At 43.0% G+C, this 20,230-nt stretch overlaps 1 protein-coding gene across 10 annotated transcripts in view; it reads right to left on the bottom strand.

Annotated features, from left to right (window-relative positions):
* TENM4 (teneurin transmembrane protein 4) overlaps nucleotides 1–20,230 on the bottom strand; it is a 1,569,569-nt gene that overhangs the window by 988,784 nt on the left and 560,555 nt on the right. For all 10 annotated transcript variants that reach the window (XM_073661697.1, XM_073661699.1, XM_073661700.1 and 7 more), the window contains one exon: nucleotides 12,306–12,419. The gene's annotated coding sequence lies outside the window, so the exon portion shown is untranslated. The remainder of the gene's footprint in view (nucleotides 1–12,305; nucleotides 12,420–20,230) is intronic.

Below are 20,230 nucleotides of genomic sequence, written 5' to 3' on the forward strand. Positions count from 1 at the left end.
ATTTCTGTTGTGCGAGGTTGGGGGGAGAGGACAGAGGAAGGAAGCATGATTGTTACCTCGCCACCAACACAACAGGGACTTGGTGCTCCTGGATGCGCAACACACATGAGTGCCTTCTTGCTGCACTACCTGCAACATGACCCTCGAATTGTGAGAATTAGAAATAATCCTGACTACTGGGTTGCCACACTGTTAGATCCCCGGTACAAAAGTAAATTTGCAGAAATTATTCCTGCCATAGAAAGGGATGCACGCATGCAGGAGTATCAGCAGAGACTGTTGCAGAATCTTACATGTGCTTTTCCACAAAATACCAGTGGTGCACGTAGTGAATCTCACAGTTCCAACTTGCCAACCGTGGGACCGTCAAGTGTTCAGCACTCAAACCGTAACAGAACCACAGTATCTGCTGGTAACATCAATTTTGCGGAATCATTTCACCACTTTTTTAGCCCATCCTTTGCAAGGCCACAGGAGACAAGAAGTCTGACACATAGTCAACGCCTAGAGACGATGGTACAGGAGTATCTCCAAGTAAACATTGAAGCCATGACTGTGTCACTGGACCCTTGCTCTTTTTGGGCTTCCAATCTGGATAAATGGCCGGAGCTAGCCACTTGGAGATCTTGTCATGCCCCGCAGCCAGCGTTCTGTCTGAACGTGTGTTCAGCGCTGCTGGTGGTGTGCTGACAGATAAGCGCACGCGGCTCTCCACTGATAATGTAGACAGACTCACGTTCATAAAGATGAACAAATCATGGATCCGAAACGACTTTTCTACCCCTGTGTCATCCTGGGGAGAGTAAAAGCTTGATGATTGGTTAAAATCACCCTACCAACCGTTTTAAGTTTTCAAATTACTAATCATGTTTATCTGTATTTTGGCTGGAAAATAATTTGGGCTTTGTAGCAGTGTGCAGCACTGATCCTATTAGGCCATCTATACTAAGCTCCACCAGATTTAAAATTACTAATCATGTTTATCAGTATCTTGACTGGAAAATAATTTGGGCTTTGTAGCAGTGTGCAGCACTGATTCTATTAGGCCATCTATAATAAGCTCCACCAGATTTAAAATTACTAATCATGTTTATCTGTATCTTGACTGGAAAATAATTTGGGCTTTGTAGCAGTGTGCAGCACTGATCCTATTAGGCCATCTATACTAAAGCTTCACCAGATTTAAAATTAATAATAATTTTTAGCTGCATCTAGCCCGGAAAATAATTTTGGGGCTCCGAGATGCGCAAGACACATAAGTGCCTTCTTGCTGCACTACCTGCAGCATGACCCTCATATTGTCAGAATTCGAAGTAATCATGACTACTGGGTTGCCACACTCTTAGATCCCCCAAACTTTTCGATCAACCTTTTCATTTTAATAAAGACCAAAAAAATGGTCATTTTTGAAATTATAAGCATTAGCAGGTTGTTAGAAACTGAAATCAAACAGTTTTCAACTCAAAACTTTATTCTAGGTGATGTTACATTTTCACATAGGACCCCTTGTTCGAAAGGAGCTTCTGAACTCTCTCGTCCATTGAATTTGTCAGGTTTTGGATGGTTTCTGCTTCAATTGTTTTGCATGAGGACAGAATACCCTCCCAGAGCTGTTGCTTAGATGTGAACTGCCTCCCGCCATCATAGACACTCCTTTTAATGATGCTCCAAAGGTTCTGAATGGGGTAGAGGTCAGGGGAGCATGGGGTCACACCATAAGTTTGTCCCCTTTTATGCCCATATCAGCCAGAGATACAGATGTTTTATGTGCAGCATGAGATGGTGCATTACCATGCAAAAAAATGATCTTGCTGTGAAATACACGGTTCTTCTTCTTGAACCATGGCAGGAAGTGCTGTTTGAGAAAATCCACATACATTATGGAGTTCATCTTTAGCGCCTTCAGGGATCCTAAAGGGGCCGACAATCTCTCTCCCCATGATTCCAGCCCAAAACATTACTCCACCTCCTCCTTGTTGGCGCTGTAGCCGTGTTTGCGTGAGGTGTCCATCAACCAGCCATCCTCCACTCCATCCATCTGGACCATCGAGCGCTGCACGGCACTCATCCGTGAACAAAACAGTTTTGAAATCAGTCTTCATGTAATGTTTGGCCCACTGGAGCCGTTTCTGCTTGTGTGAAGTGGATAGAGGAGGTCGACAGGATGGCGTATGCACAGCTGCAAACCTCTGAAGGACCCTGCATCTTGTTGTTCGGGGGACGTTGGAGGCACCAGCAGCTTCAAAAACTTGTCTGCTGCTATGACAAGGCTTTTTTGCCGCTGCTCTTTCAACCTGACGTAATTGCCTGTAGGAAAGAGTCCTCAATTTGCCCTTATCAGCACGCACACGTGTGTACTGTGAATCAGCTACATACTTCTTGATTGCCAAGACACTTCATCCTGATCATCGCACAATGTTGATTGTAGTCATGCCTTGACCTAAACACTCCACAATTTGTTGCTTCTCAGCAGCCGACACATCCTTTTTCTTTCCCATTTTGGCAGAAAATGTAGGCTGCTTAATAATGTGAGACAGCCTTCTTAAGTAGTCTTGCCTTTCATTGGACACACCTGCCAAACTAATTAGCACAGGTGTCTGCAATTGCTTACAGTGATATAAAGAGCCCTGACACACATCACCATCAATGAGTTTAACTGACAAACAAATTCTTCCCTTATCACTCCTAAACACTTTTTGCATAATAATTTGGAACGCGGTGTACATGTGCTTTTCCACAAAACACCAGTGGTTCACGTAGTGAATCTTACAGTTCTAACTTGCCAACCGTGGTCTGTATGGAGTTGTTCAATAAAGGGCCCAAAATTAAGATAACATAGATGGGAGAGGTCTCTATGAATAGGAATTCCTAAGTATTTGATACCCTGTGAGGGCCAGGCAAAGGGAAAGTTGGACTGGATGGAATCCTATATGGATTTGGGGAGGGAGACATCGAGGGCCTCAGACTTCGCTGCATTGATTTTAAAATTTGACCATGTAACAAAGTGATCTATTTCAGCCATAACAGCATGGATGGATATATGTGATTGAGTGATATATACTAGGACATCATCAGCAAATAGAGAGCACTTGTACTCGGTGCCTCCCACCTCAATCCACCTAATATTGGGGTTATGGCGAATTGATGAGAGCAGGTGCTCCATCACTAGGATGTATAAGAGAGGGGACAGAGAACATCCCTGCCTTGTCCCATTGGTGATTGTGAAAGGTGATGAAAATGTTCTGACGCGCCGCCTGGGCCTTGGGACACCCGGAGCCGGACCCTTTTTGGTGGATGCTGGTGGTTGTAGTCTCCGTGGCGGCGACCCGGTTCCGTGGCTCAGGGCGGTCAAACCAGTGGCGGAACTATTTATGTGGTTTTGATGTTTAAATGTCCGACTACGCCACCCGTGGATTGCGGTCAGAGTGAACCGCCGCTCCAGGGCAGACCGCTGAGGCTAGTGTTGTGGGTGCAGCAGAGCGTAGCATAACTCCCCACGGGAGGAGTATAGCCTCAGGGCAGTGTATGCGGAGGATGGGGGTGATGGTGCAGGGCAGCAGCAGTAACGACACGGAGTCAGTGATGCAGTCCAGGGCCTTTACTCACAGTTCTTATTATCCAGACCACGTCTGCAGGTAACGGCTGCCCACGTCGTACTGTGCTCACCAGGTGAGGGGCTCAGACAACTCCCAGATAACTTTGGAGCGCTTCACAGGACCCCCTTTGTGTGTCCTTTGTCTGGCCCGACCGCACCCCTGGGATCCCTTCGTTCCTCGTTCCTGGAGCCTTCTCCGCTCCTCTTCCTTCCTTCTCCCTCTTCCAGGCCTGGGCCTCTGTTACTAGGCCCGCCTCCGGAGCAGAGCTCATGCAGAGCCCCTGCTCCCTGCCACTTCTGCTCAGACTTCTCTGCACTGATGGTGCCCACCTTTTATACTCCCTTCTCAATGCACCCAGGAACTGCTTCCTCCCTGCTCCTGCACTACAGGGTTCCCCTTCCTCAGTGTTCCCTCCCCCCACTCCAGCCAGGGACAGGGACTGTCGTGCCCATCTCAGGGGCATATTGGTCGCCCTGCCCCACGGCAATGTGGTGTAATGCATGCAGGTGTCGGGTCCTGATCCACACTACATCCTTACCTGAGAGTGAGATATCACACCTCTGGGTGAGGTGCAATACCTCTGTAGCAACCGAGCCCTCAGGGTGCTACAGTTCCATTTATCTTCAGCCTAGGTGACGTATTGCGATACAGGGCCGTGATTTTGGCTATAAAAGGGTCCCCTAGACCCCTACCCCAAGCTTTTTAAGAGAATCATATATGGCGTGCCAGGAGACTCTATGGAATGCTTTCTCAGCATCCAACGAGAGTATCTAATTACAAATTTTTAACTGCATCTAGCCCAGGAAATACTTTGTGCCTAGTAGCAGTGTCTGCTAGTCAGCGGATTATCCCGGCTGTTAAGCAAGCTACACCACCTGTAGTTTGGACACTTAATTTTTTCAAAGGAAATGCTTCGGGACCACGGGATACTCAGTGAAGAGCATCAGGAGGCACCCCAAGGCATAGGGGCTGGGACTGGCAGTAGGATGCCTTGCGGTGGACAGCCGAGCTCGATCCTTATAAAAGCTTTTTAACTGCAGCAGCTTTAGTGGACGCTACTGGAGCTGGAATTACGCGGCTGCTGGCATGAGACTTGCCCTCCAATAGATCCTTGTAAATGGATTTAAAGTGTATTCATTCAAATTAGAGAGACAATTTAAATTAAAAAGCTTAGAGCTGCCTCCACCACAGGGGGGCTCGCTCGACCCACCAGCGGACAGGCACCAGTATTGGGAGAGGGGGGCTGGCCGTCAGGGTTCACCGCGGCTCTGGCACAAACCCGGCGACGCGGAGGTGGCACGGGCAGGAGCGGACTGAACGTGTCGGCTTCTCACTTTTTGGATTTTAGAAGGGCATGACATGCCTATATCTGTGTCTCCCCCTCCTTTTACTCCTCCACCTCTTTTCTTTTCGCATGACTATATGTACTTGTCACTTTTCCATGTGTTAGTTGTGTCTTCTGAGCAGTTTGTCAGCTTTTGGACACCTTTGAAGGTGTTTTCTATGTGTTTCTATGTGTTTTTGTTTGCCTGCCATTGGTTTTAACGGTGTTCGAAGGTGTTCGACGAACAGTTCGACGAACAGTTCGGCGAACACACGGGTGTTCGACGAACCGAACCGAACTCGAACACTACGGGGGTGGCTCAACAGTAGCAGTCATTCATTTTTAACATGCAAAGTTTATTGCGAGAGAGTTGAATTTAGTGAAGGTAGCAGAGCTGGATTATTAGATAAAGCAGAGCTGAATTGTTCAGAGGAATTAGACACAGAACAGGAGAGTTTAGCTTAACAAACGACGCAGAGTTTAATTTTTAAGATTCTGTATGTCTGAGATTATTAGATGTAGCAGAGCGAAATAACAGTTGTAGCAGAGCTGATTTTCTTTTTTACAACTGTTACACTTGACTCTGCTACATCTGATAGACTCTGATAAAGCTGCATCTAAAAAAAAATGATTCTCTGCTTCATTGGATAAAGAGTTGAGTTTAACAGAGGTAGCAGAGCTGGATTAATCAGATGCAGCAGAGTTTAGTTTAGATGTAACAGAGAAAGCAGAAAGCAGTAGAGCAGCAGTAGCAGAGCTGAGCTGAACTTTTCAGGTACATATATACTGTAGTTATCATTTGTAACAGAGCTTTATCGGATGAGGTAGAGCTGATTTTGGTATTTGACTCATCCACTTCCATTATCTGTACTCCAACTGAGTACAATCTGATATCAGCTGAAGGCAGGAAAATAAACTGGGGAAAAGTCGGGGGGTTTAAAGCCACTTACATGACAGGAAAGAAGACAAACCCCCTAAAAAAATGTTATTTGCAAAGTTGCAGAACTTTTCATGCTGGACAAATTTCTTAAAATTAAAAAGAAAGTTTAGCTAATCTTCAACTGTATGACTCCCAGAGTGCACATCTTCGAGGGGACAGTCTTCTGAGCTCTGCTACCTCTCTCCCTCTGCTAGCTCCCAGCCTAGATTGCTCTACTAATATCACATTTCTTAATACGGTATCTATCTTATTAAATAACACTGTGATCAGAGAATACAATCATTTCCTGAGACTAAAAACCCTATAAACGATAATCTCCGGGGAAAAAAAGCAAATAAATCCAATTCCTATAGAGCTCGGGAATTTACGGAGACGGAATTCTTCGTCATAATACACAACCGGACGCCCCCAAACTGTGCTAATCTGCGCCGTGCTCGGAGATTAACATTCCGCAGTTTTCGTCTTCTTCTTTTTTCCCCCCTACGTCGGTATAAATCCCTTATATCTCATTGCGCTCGGAATCCAAAATCTCTTTGTCTGTGTTTGCCAGAATTCAAAATACATTCATAGCGGCGAGATGTCACCGACTCACCGCCACCGCCTGTGCAGCTTCTCTCTTCTAGTCTGTGATGGTCCCTTTGCACCCGATCAATGTGCTTATATGTTAACATGACAAGCGAGCACGCTCTCTGTGTCGCCACGTACCCGGCCGGGCGGGTTCGCTAACAGGTGACCCTTAATGAACCCAGGGAACACAGACAAGGATGTTGCAGAGTAAAAAGTGTTATTTAAGTGTCTATATGTTACAGGGAAACTTTTGCAGCGACAAAAAAACTCCGTCATTTTGTATGTACCGCTCCTATACTGAGCAGTCAGAGTACCAAGCTACATGCTGCAAACCATCATCGTTGTAAATTTAGGGACCTCTATATCCAGTCCTAATGTGAGGATGTGGACTGTCTTATCCCGTTCCTACCCTGAAGACAACCGCCGCATATGTGTAATGTGAAGAGTGTTATGCGCTTTATGTGTATGTTTATAATCCATATACAATGTGTTGTGGTACTGTGGTAATGTGGAAACCCCATGATAGTGTATAAAGATAAGTGTTTTATGGATAGAAGGGAGCAAGGATTATTAGTAATATACTGTAGAGATAATAGAGAAGGAATAGTTAATGTTGGGTACAAGCCCACAGGTGGGAGGGGCATAGTATTAATAAAAGGAGACGTACTTCCTGGATATGTGTGGTTAGGAGTAGTGAAAAGTTTAAGCAAGTTCTTCGTGGAGTTAAAGTGCAGTGGGCTGCTAGGGCCAACATGGGCCTGTCACTCAGGACAGTGGATTGCCATACAACTCCTCCATGCGGATCCATTCGTCAGGCCAGGGACATCGAGATTGGCGCCGGCGCCATCAGGCACATAGCACCTGTAGACTTACAGTTTTCAGGAAGGTTCCTTTCCTCTGAACTGTGCCAAAATCACTAAATGGTTTTGAGCAGCTTAAAGGGTTATTCCCAGTCTGCGTGGCTGGATAGAGCTTGTAAAAACAAGCACTTTTGCAATTTAGTGCTTATTAAAATTTGTAGCCGTTCTTGAGATTGATGAATGAGGTGAAAACATATGAAAACCCCAAAATAAAATAACAAACGGGTGAAATTAAAAAGGAGCCAGAAGTAGACGATGCAAATGAAAAACAGGCAAAAAACACACAAAAAAATATGAAAAAAAAGCAACAAATGCAATAATGAATCGGGCCCCTAGGTTTGTAGGGCCCAAGTTTCATGCAGTTATTGACCATACTTGTCAGGACTGAGGCACTACCTAGAGGACTAGCCGAGGGACACTACACCTCTTGAAATAGGTAGCCACAAAGGTGTTGCATATAGGGGGATGGGCAGGTAGCAGTTGCACCTGAACCCTGCCGGGTCCCAAAAGCTCATCTGAAGTAGATACTTAGCACATGAGGTCCTGTTATAGGTTTTCGCATTAGGACCATTGAGCTTTTGATTTCGCATCTGGCTACAAGTTAATTAGGACTTTTGGGAACTAACCTCGAGACGAAAGCTGAAATTTAAATATTTTTTTATTGGTTTTACACCCAATAAATAGTTAATATTTCTCATCGTCTGGAAGCCTGGAGGGCCTGAACTCCACCGACGATACATTATAGGTAAATTATATACACTTAAGTACTCAGTGTCACAATACAGGCAACAATTGAGCAATATTAAAATTGCATGGAGATGAGGGTTTAATTTGCATTCTCCTCCGTTCTGGTACAAGTTCCGACAAATGAATGATAATTTGCTTTGAAAGGCCGATGGCTCGTCTCATATCTGCTTCCTGACCTCCCGGGTTAGCGAGAGTAGAAATAACTACAAGATAATTAGCCTCACTGTAACCCCGTAGACTGAAATATTTTTTTTCTTAGGTCAGATGTTCTCAGCCGATTCCCTTGGTGCTATCCTCGATGCGTCTTCTGTGCATAATCTTGAGTAAGTTTGCACCACGTGTCTCGATTGTACCTGACCTCATTTAAACCCCGTAGAATAGTGCCGAGGCTCGAGCCACCGTGTTTTGTCAGACTCGCGGTAACTGGGCCTGATTGAATAAAATGATAATTTTATTTAATGGAAATAATAATTTATCCACAGATCTGCAGAAGAACATGCTATGGCCACCACTCAACAGAAGACGTCATATTGGCGTCCTACAATTGGGAGACCCTACATTTAGTCTCTCCTTGCTGATAATAAGTTCCATGGGTTCCATGGTAGAATAAAGACAGCTCCTACAATTGTGGCCCCATCCCTTCACCCAAAAATATCAGGAATCTGCTCAAGATGTCTTAGGACAACCAGTCTAAGGGAAACTTTTCCATTCTTCTGCATGATCCTGCTCAAGAGAGATATTTAAGAAGGTAAGAAAACACTGAAGACATATTAGCTGAAAATATCCCTTTGCCTGTCGTCTAAATAAAAGATACACAGATGAAAATGTGGTAAAGTTCACTACATTTGACCCTCCCCTGAGGACACTTTCAATCACTTAGCAAAGCCTGAGTGGGGTTACATGACAATTCCCCGTTTCCTTCAACTTCTTCTTAGTTGCCCAATTCTCCCTTTGAGGGTCTCTTTAGTAGAGGCAGCTACTCCTAATACCTTAGCTTCAATAAAACCTTCTCATAGATACCCAAATATTGCAAAATACAAGTAATGTTAAGTATTATCTATAGCATTATTTTATCAGTGTTGACAATAACATGATGAAGTCAAGTAAAGACCAAGATAAAATATAGAAGAAAAAAAAACGTTAAACCAAGCTTTAAAAAAGAAAAGGGTTTACAGCTTGCTACATTTGTCCCTCCCCTAAGGAGCGCTCCTAACTATTCACTAAGTCTCAGAAATTGGGTTATAGTTATAGCACAATTTCCTGCAACCTGGGCAGATGAACCAATTTCAGCTCACCATTTATCCTGTTACAGCTTTAATATCACTTTAAAATATTCCCCAGATCCGCACATTCCTCAATCAAGAGTCTGCAAAAACACTAGTGCATGCCCTCATCATCTCCCGCCTCGACTACTGCAACCTCCTGCTCTGTGGCCTCCCTTCTACCACTCTCGCAACCCTCCAATCTATCCTAAACTCTGCTGCCCCGACTAATCCACCTGTCCCCCCGCTATTCCCCAGCCTCTCCTCTCTGTCAATCCCTTCACTGGCTCCCCATTACCCAAAGACTCCAGTTCAAAACCCTAAACCTGCAAAGCCATCCACAACCTGTCTCCACCATACATCTGTGACCTAGTCTCCCAGTACATACCTGCACGTAACCTCCGATCCTCACAAGATCTCCTTCTCTACTTCTCTCTTATCTCCTCGTTCCACAATCGCATACAAGATTTCTCCCGTGCATCTCCCCTACTTTGGAACTCTCTACCCCAACATATCAGACTCTCGCCGACCGAGGAAACCTTCAAAAGGAACCTGAAGACCTACCTCTTCCGACAAGCCTACAACCTGAAGTAACCACCGCTCCACCATACTGCTGCATGACCAGCTCTCCCCTCACCTACTGTATCCTCACCCATCCCTTGTAGATTGTGAGCCCTCGCGGGCAGGGTCCTCGCTCCTCCTGTACCAGTTGGTGACCCTTTTTCACATGTAAAGCGCCATGGAATAAATGGCGCTATAATAATAAATAATAATACTGAAAACCCAAATATCTTAATATTCTACATCAATACTTAGCTTTGAGAAGTTCATAATAATAAAGTAAAAAAATATGAAAATATTAAAAAATACTGAAAAAATATATGAAAAACTAAATTTGAAAACCAATTGAAGGGAGTGGATAGCTTGTTACAGATATCCCTCCCCGGAGGAGTTGTCTAAACCATTTCTCAAAGTTCAAAAGTTTCATATTCCTTCTATCCTTAAAGGGGGTATCTACAGTCTCTCCAAATTTCTGAAAACGCTAGGTATGGCAGTGACCCCAATTGCTCCAGTGCAGATTGCTCACTGTTTTCTGTCCATCAGAAAGCGATCATGTCCTGCTCTTCAGTCACCTGTCTAATGAGGCCTGTGATTAGGTGCAGTGGTCATGAGACTGCAACAGGGAATTAGCTCAGACACATCTGATGATAACCATGACTCATAACCGCTTAGGCCTTGTCACGGGTGTGTCAGATGTGACAGACAGTCGCTCTGGAGCCGGCTGTAGAAGGTCACTGCGTTTGGCAATTGCAGACGCCTTCTTGATTCCCTCATCTCTGTAGTATAGGTATATCCTTCTTCCTTTAGGACCCAGAAGCGACCTCCACCTTCTGCTGCTGATTTGCACACCCTTGCTGGGTAGTTAAATAGTTTGTTTCTCCAGAGAGGCGCCGGTGATAGTTCTATGTACCTCTGTGTAGGCTTGAAGCACTAGCAGTCAGCTAGTTTCTTCTCTGGTGCCCTTGGACGACAGTTGGCGTTATCTCTCTGGTGTCTACTCAAGCTAAGTGTATCCCCATTGTTTGTCTACCTTGTTGTCTTTAGTTTATAGTGGGGCTTAACTAGTGCTCACCCTGTCCCCTCCCTATCTAGGTCCTATCTCTAGGACATTCAGGGCTTAGGTTCCTGCAAAGCGATAGGTGTGGAACCTATATAGGGACTATGGGGCAGGCAGAGTGATATTAGATCTGCCTTGGGGTCTCCACTCTCCCTTTCCCTAGTGTTTGGGCTTCCTCCCCCTCTTCCCTTCGTGTTGCACTTAGTCTTTCCCTCGCCTTGCGTGACAGGCCTGTAATTGGCTACAGTATTCAGGTGAGTTCAGAAGAACATCATCCGAGGCTCACCAGTCACCTGACCGCTGAAGCCAATAATCGACTTCAGCGGTATACATTACAGATGTCAGCAGGAGGCCATCAATTTTTATCCTGGCCATGACATCTGCAACAATCTGTGCTGGAACAAAAGAGGTTACATCAGGTAAGTATGGCTTCTTTTATTATTTTATCCCATTCCCCTCTTTTAAAAAATGTTTTGGGCAGTTGGACAATCCCTTTAAAAAATAACTTATTTTGGCAGTGCAATTTCTCCTTTTAATAGTACCTTTACTCTTATTGTGTCTCAAATTCAATAGGACCTAATAATAGAAAGCCAAATAATGTAAAATACTAATGGCAATACAGTAGTAAACTCAGTGGGGGAGGATACTTTTTATATATGCTCCTCCCATACATCAAAAAAAGAAATGGCTTTTTCATATGCCCCTCCCCCGAGGAGCACTCACAATCATTTAGAAAAGCTCAAAGAGTAATGTGACTATTCCAATTGTTTTTTTCCTGGAAGAAACTGTGTGAGTTCCTCCATTTCTCCCTTAGAGGGTCCACTTAATGGGTGCAGTTACTCTAACCAACTCCTTTTTAATAAGACTTCATATTGGAAGTCTGTGTTACTGAAAATACGACATGACATCTTACCATTGCCTGCAACATTTTATCAAACCTTTCATACTTAAAAAATAAAATAAAATAAAAAAAAAGAAGAAGAAGAGAGATAAAACAGAATCAAGAAAAAAAGAATGAAACTTTTTCCAAGATCCAAGCAGAAGGAAAATCCTTGTCTTTTTACAGACATCCACATCACAGACAACTCGCCAAAATGTCAGGGGAAGCGCAATTTACCTCCCTTGAAATAGAGATCCAGCAAGCATGACAACTGTCTAGATTCCAAGCCTGGAAATAGCACCGACAGGAGAGACAGAGAGTCCCCGATAACACGGCAGACAGGGGTGACTACGTACGCAGCGCTCGGTACAGATGCAATGACATTTCATGTAAAGATACAATAGCTGGAAAAAGCAATCAAGCAGAGCCGCCATACAACCGTCTCCAAAACCCACACGTCCCGCAGCCAAAATAACTTTGTAAGGTCCATTGAAGTTCAGCAGGTACTTACATCGCCTTGGGAAAAGTCAAGAAGAATTTCCAAAGTTTTCATTTACTTCGAGTAAACTTTAAATCCAGCCCAAGATGTAACGCTGTCTCTTATGCCGAATTATCACAGGGAAATCTACAGAGGGGAAGAAAAAAAAAATATTTGCATTTGGTTAGCGGTAAATTAAACGAGCGTGTTTATTCAGAAGATAAAAACTGAATTCAAGATTTTCGACTTTCGGATGAAGCTGAAACATTTAAATATTGTAATAAAGTTTTAGCAAAAAAATATATTTTTTTAAAGACACATTTAAGGAATTTATTATATACCTCGATAGCAGTAACGGAGTGGTTGCTGATGGTCCTCCCAAATTCCTTGGGGGCGTAACTGAGCATTCACTACCTGACAGGCTAAAAGGGATCCTGTTTATGACCCATAAACAAAAACTTGCAGGAAGGGGGTATACATTAGGTATAGCAGCCCCCACTAACTATTAAAGTACCCAATATCTTCACTAACAAACCTGACTCTAAAGACAAAGGCCGTTTTATCAAAAATGCAGATGAGGATAAAGTTTGTGAATAATCAAAACTTTATTTGCTGATTTTCCAATCACTTTGCCATGTAGACGGGGGTGGTGAATGACATAAGACATAACCTGACGTAATTAAAGAGGTTGTGTCATCATAGACTAGACCTTGATGGAGTTGTTGTGAGACCAGATTACGATACTCCTGACAAATCACAGGTTTCGCCAGTAAGAAACCTCGGCTAGCCAAACACGTAGTATTTGGCCTATTTCACACGTACGACATTGACTTTCTAAGTAAGAACTGCGATATCCAAACTAGCCGCCATACTTATGACCTGAATTCAACTGCCTTATGTATGCCAACAAGGCTGTTGAGCTTTGTCAGGAGGACACATTATCATATACTGGTTTGTACTCAGAAAGGGAATGTTGGATGTGTGAAACCTGACCTAGATGGAGGATATTCTGATGAATTTCCATCCATGGAATATGAGGATGGTTCAAGTCCTCCAGAGCACAGATAAAGCTCATCAGTAGATCTCCTCTTTGGAGGAGTCCCTTCGATGAAGCCCATATCCCCTAATAGTGGGTTGTTGAAGTAGCTATGCCATCATCCCCATTTACTCCCTTCTTTCCATGATGATTGATGATGCATAAACCTAATGATGTCACCTAGTTGTGGTGACATCATGGTGGATGATACAGCCTCCAGGATCTTGGTGATGTTACGGATGTATGAGAACTCTTATAGACTTCCTTACTGAGTTTGTATCCGGTTGAGGGGGTTCCTAATCCTGAAGAAGTTTGGGCACAACTATTCTAGGGTATGGAGGAACCAAATGCTTCCTTGCCCGTAAGGATCCAGAGAACAAAACTTAGAGAAGAATCTAGCGGCTCCTATACTTAACAAGTAAAGTATGATGCCAAGCATTATGGAGGAGGAGTAGTACAGCAGGCCATTCAATAATCTGCCCTGCCCAGCAAGGGCAGAAATACCATTGGTGCAACCTGTGCAGCCACAGAGGAGATCAAAAAAAGAGGTAAGGAAGCCCAATTTCGGCTCCAAAGCAACAAGCAGCTTCTGACATACCATCATTGTGATAAGCTATAGGACAGCAAAGGGTCTAGCTACAGTTCTTGCACGGGGGCCCTTTTTAGGTCTGTGTCTGCCCCTGCTGCCCTGGTCAAAGCTAAATCTGGGTAGGGCCACATTCTCTCTTTCTCTCTCTAGCAAAGTGACCCTGCCATCAAACAAGATGTACCCCCTTTATTGCAAGGGTCAAATACCCCACACTCACCCTACCAGCTAGCCCATGCATTACCGATCCTATGAAATACACTATAAATCAAAAGCATTATTGCGTTTGCACCTTTTTTCGGTCAAATTTTTGGTGTTTTTTAGCCTATTTTTGATTTGCACCAATTTTTTTTAACTTGCACTTTTAAATCTATTTTATATGTGTTCTCCTTTTTGTCTAAGGTTATCATAGTGGATGGTGTTTGGAGGTTTACAGATGTTTGTAGCTGCGACTTTTTAAAAAGACTCGCCTTTTATTTATTTTTTTTGCGCAAATGTTCTCAGGTTACTCCCTGGAGTGATTTTATATATTCCTATAATTTTTTTTTAGTCAATTTTGTGAAATTTTAGTGGAACGTGACTTTTTGCTAAAAAAAAATAGACAATTAAAGAGCATTTTTTTGATTTTGTGCAAAATTCATGAACCACAAGCGCCATAGTGAAAAATTTGGTGCAAAAATAAAAATAACAACCAATATCATAAGACAAAAAAAAAAAAGAATACAAATAATGAATAGAGCACTATGAGTCTTATAGGGCATTTTTTTTTATATATATATTTTTTTACAATATGGATTTTCTGTGCTGCTTGTCAAAAAATCCTGACAGACGCGTTGTGAATCAGCTGATTTCTTGTGAATATTCCACTTTTCCGAGTCCAAGGTTACCGATGAATTGGTCTAAATATAGCATCCTCCGTGTAATTCAGCTTCTCCTAAGTCGCCCGTCCCCAAACGTAGCCATTTTTTATAACGTATATCAATATATAATGAATTCATGAATAATAGATACATCACTCTAGTTGGTCGTCCGCCTGCACTAGAGATGAAATCTATTGGTGTGATTACCTTGTGGTATACATTCCCAATATATAAATCTTACATTTCCATATGCTGAGAGATACGATATTTTATACGGCAGCCGGAGAGTCTTATATTAATTTTTCGAAAGATTTATGAGTTTAATATTACGGGGCTTTAATACAGAACACATTCTATCATTTACAGATTTAAAGGGCATTTTACCTCTAAAATTTTTTAAGAAATCCCCAGAACATAAATATCCTCAAGTCGTCCTTTTCTGTCCGGTTTAAACTGCTTGTCACCTTTTTTTTTTTTGTTAGAATGGTTCCCCTTTTATGAGCTGATCACAGGAAATCACAACAATCAGCAGTAATCTGTCAGGTGCTCAATTACCCTGCAGCACCACCGCAGGAAAAATGAAGTATTGCACACTTGTCATTGAAGTCAATGGACTGTTTGTGTAATGCATGGACATGCCGGGTCCTCCAGGAAAAGAAACACTCTTTTCCCCCACTCTTTTTCAGTTTGGTTAATAGATCCTGAGTGGAGAAATCCTCCTGGTCCTCCAGGGCGAGAGACGCTCTTTTCCTTTACTCTTCTTCAGTTTGGTTAATAGATCCTGAATGGAGGAATCCTCCCAATTCTCCAGGGTGAGAGACGCTCTTTTCCCCCACTCTTTTTCAGTTTGGTTAATAGATCCTGAGTGGAGAAATCCTCCTGGTCCTCCAGGGCGAGAGACGCTCTTTTCCTTTACTCTTCTTCAGTTTGGCTAATAGATCCTGAATGGAGGAATCCTCCCAATTCTCCAGGGCGAGAGATGCTCTTTTCCCCCACTCTTTTTCAGTTTGGTTAATAGATCCTGAGTGGAGAAATCCTCTCGGTCCTCCAGGGTGAGAGACGCTCTTTTCCTTTACTCTTCTTCAGTTTGGTTAATAGATCCTAAATGGAGGAATCCTCCCAATCCTCCATGGCGAGAGGCGCTCTTTTCCCCCACTCTTTAGTTTGATTAATAGATCCTGAATGGAGGAATCCTCCCGGTCCTCCATGGCGAGAGACGCTCTTTTCCTTTACTCTTCTTCAGTTTGGTTAATAGTTCCTGAATACAGTCCCTGACAGAAGTTATGTCGCTTACCCATGTTATGTAAATAAAAGCTTATAACCTGACGTTATATTCATCCATTGGTTTTATAAATTACTCTTTTGAAAGCTGAAACCCTCCCAAATTTGGTTTAGGTTAAGAAAATAAATTGACATCAATGCTGAAATATTGATCATTTAATGAACACAGAATGGTCATATTTTGGCAAGACAAAAGTTTTGTCGCCCACAGAAAGTAATGTGATATTCAAACAAATAATTATTTTAAAATACAAATATATGTTGCATAACATTGGTGAATGAAGTTGTGGTGCTATTAGAGTCATATTTAATATTTTGTGTGACTTCCATGAGCTTGAAGGACTGCATCCATGCGGTTCAACAATGATTCATACAATTTATTAATGAAGTCATCAGGAATAGCAGAGAATGCAGTCTTACTTGTCTCCCAGAGTTCATCTAGATTCTTTGGTTTTGTCTTCCAAGCTTCCTCTTTCATCCTACCCCAAACATGCTCAATGATGTTCATGTCTGGTGACTGGGCTGGCCAGTCCTTCAGCACCTTGATCTTTTTTGCCTGGAGAAACTTTATTGTAGAGATGGATGTATGAGATGGAGCACCATCCTGCTGCAGAATTTGACCCCTTTTATGATTTGGAATGTAAGAGGTAGCTAATACTTCTTAATATTTTAGACTATTGATATTGCCTTCCACCTTGCAAATGTTTCGCACACCCCCATACTGAATGTAACCCCAGACCATGATCTTTCCACCACCAAATGTAACTGTTTTCTGGGTGTATTTTGGATCCATACGGGCTCCAGTAGGCCTCCTGCAGTATTTGCGGCGGCTGTGGTGTAATTCTACAGAAGATTCATCAGAGGAATCCACCTTCTGCCACTTTTCCAGCGTCAATCTGTTTAGCAGGCTGTGGGACTTTGCAAATGCTTTTTATTTGCCTTTTGTTTAGTGTTGGCTTCTGGGCACTGATTCGACCATGGAGGCCATTTCGAGACAGAATCCTACAAACTAGTTGACACAGGGACTTGAGGTGACCAGGCCTGTTGGAGCTGAAGTGACCGCGGGCAAGGCCGCGCGTTGGTATCCATGATCTAGCCCAGCAAGATCCCCACACACAGACTCTATCTTGATAACCGTATCTTTACTTGTATACATTTTTAACATAGCAGAACACAATAAATGACAACCGTAAATGTTCACAGAAATAACGTGTACTTATAAGCTGACCCTCACTGTCCCGACTCACACGTTACCAGTCCTTTACTCCAGAAGGATGTGTCCCCCGTCGCAGGCCTGTCTGTCTCTGCAGGAAGGCGTCCCAGCCGAAGAAAACAGGAACAGCAGACTTCGCTGAAAGGAGAGAATACTTCGGCCTCTTGCCAGAGGTCCCGCTTACAGTCTTTCTGATCCGGATAGCAGCTCTTGTGGATTCCCTTGTGTAGTCCACACTCCAGTAGCGGGGAGTGTAACAGCTGAATCCTTCAGCAGTGCGGAAGCTGGGGAAAGCTGTGAAGATAAGATGTCAGATAACAGAAGCCACATTGAGAGTATCCTCTACAGCACACTCGAGGACCTGCACACCGTCCTGGTTCTTTACACAGACTCTCTCAGACTCTTTGCGCACTTTTTCCTGCTTCTCACTCTGCTCACGTGACTCTCCAGGGCGGGACACAGGAGACTCAGTCTTTTTCTCTGTCATCACACCCTGCGCAGGTGCAACCTCTGGCCACAAGGTGGCAACACCATCCTGCGTTATCATTTCTGTCACAGGCTCTATCTCAATTATCACAGAACAGCCAGAGCCTGCCAGCTCACTACAGAGCTCTGCTGCAGTGGAAGAGGGGCTTGCTTTGGATTTTCTAACCAACAAACGTTCCTCCTGAGCAGTTGTCTTGCGGCGTCTGCTGGACTTGGGCTTGTCAAACACATCTCCAGTCTCTTCAAATCTTTTTTTAATTCTTTGTACTTGAAGCTAAGACACATTAAAGGTGCCAGCCACCTCTGCAGTGGATCTGGTCTTCAGCCTCTTGATAATCAAGGCTTTGGTCGCAGGGTGGATTTTTGGCATGTTGTCAGAGCTCAAGTTGCAGTTAAAGTGAAGGTCTGGGGTGCTGGGTTTCTTTTTATACACACCCACTAATTAACCGATCATTTACTGAGCACTGGTGAGGATGTAAACTAGGAATTGGGTGCATTATATCACCTGGCGACAAAACTTTTGTCTTGCCAAAATCTGACCATTCTGTGTTCATGAAATGATCAATATTTCTGCATTGATGCCAATTTATATTCTTAACCTAAACCAAATTTGGGAGGGTTTCAGCTTTCAAAAGAGTAATTTATAAAACCAATGGATGAATTTAACATCAGGTTATAAGCTTTTATTTATATAACATGGGTGAGCGACATAACTTCTGTCAGGGAGTGTAGAGGAATCCTCCCGATCCTCCAGGGTGAGAGACACTCTTTTCCCTCACTCTTCCTCAGTTTCATTAATAGATCCTGAATGAAGGAATCCTCCCGATCCTCCAGAGCGACAGGAGCTCTTTTCCCTCACTCTTCTTCAGTTTCGTTAATAGATCCTGAATGGAAAAATCCTCCAGATAATCATGTATATGAAAATGGATTTTTTTAGCATAACGAACCTCTTTAACCTTTTCCTGACATCCACTGTACAGATGCGGCAGATGTTGAGTGAGCATGTATGGAACGGGCTAAGGAGCTGAACCTGCAAAATAGACGGTGGCTGCCAGCTGTGTTATACAGCCAGCACTTCCCTGTAAGAGCAGCTGCAGTTTCACCACCTAAATGCCGCTATCAATAACTGATAGCAGCATCTAAGGGGTGCTATTATTGGCAGAGGTCCATTCTGGTGCACATTGCTCGCTTCCTCGTAATACGATCGCTGGGTGCTGATGCGACTGCCATGGCAGCTGAAGGTTTACTAAAGGCCCTGGTTGCTATCATCTTGGTATTCTTATGAAGCCTAGCCCATGGCTGAGCTTCAGAGCCCATTAATCTCCCTATGTACTGAAGTACTGCAGTATATAGTACAATGATTGCTGGTTCAAAGTCCCCTAGGGTGGACTAAAAAAAAAAAGTAATAATAATAATAATAATAAAAAAAAAGTTTTTAGCAATATTACAAAAGGAAACAAAAATATAAAAGTTGAAATTATCCAATCTTTCCTCAATGCAAAAAAAAAAGTCACTTCCGCAAAAAATCTGATCCATCAAAATGGTAAAGGTGGAAGAAAAAAAATATTGAAAACGCCAGAAATTACATTTTGTTTGGGGTTGTTGCACAATAAAAAAACTAATCAAAACATCGCATGGAACCCAAAATGGAATCAATAAAAACTAAAGCTAAACACTCAAAAAAACAAACCCTCGCACAGCTCTATCGATGGAAAAATAAAAAAAGATGCGGTGACACGAACCCCCAAAAAAAATGTAAATGCTAAAAAACGACTAATATAATGAAAACCATACATGTTTGGTGTCGCTGTAATCGCACTGATTTGGAGAATCATTTTATTAGGTCATTTTTACTGCACAATGGACCCAAAACAATGGCGGATTTATTTTTTTTAAATGTTGTCATTTCACCAAACTACAATTATTTTGAATATTTTATGGTAAAGCGAATGGGGCAATACAAAACTACAACTCGTCCCGCAAAAGCCCTGATATATCTATGTGGATGGAAACATTTTTTAGAAAAAAATAAAGGTGCAAAAACTGGTCTCAGCTGGAGGGGATTAAAGGGGGTCTCTGCTTTAGACAATTCTGACTTATTAGAAGGTTCCCTTGACACCTATCTGTTCTTAAATTGTCTCCTGGGACCTTGAGTGATCATTTGGAATCTGTTGAGAAGCCTGACATTAAGTGTTCAATTTCCCTGCACTGCCCCCACAGGAGAAATGAAGTATTGCACAGTGTCTATTCATAGCTGTACATTGCAAGGCAGGACAGGTCCTCCAGAGCGAGGGAAACTCTATGTAACTACTCTTTGCTATAAACAAAAGATGAAGACGCCAAGAAGTGGATCACAATGTGTTCATAAATTTCCAGGAGGAATAACGGAGGAACAGTATAATGCAGAGATAGAAGAAAAGACATCTTATGTGCAATGCAATTAGTTGCCAAGTCTGGAGACATGTTTTATGTGTTCAGCAGAAAGTCCCCTACTGT

This window comes from Phyllobates terribilis, unplaced genomic scaffold (assembly GCF_046119375.1).
Source record: "Phyllobates terribilis strain yellow unplaced genomic scaffold, ASM4611937v1 Scaffold_2__4_contigs__length_985480577, whole genome shotgun sequence".
Lineage (NCBI taxonomy): Eukaryota > Metazoa > Chordata > Amphibia > Anura > Dendrobatidae > Phyllobates > Phyllobates terribilis.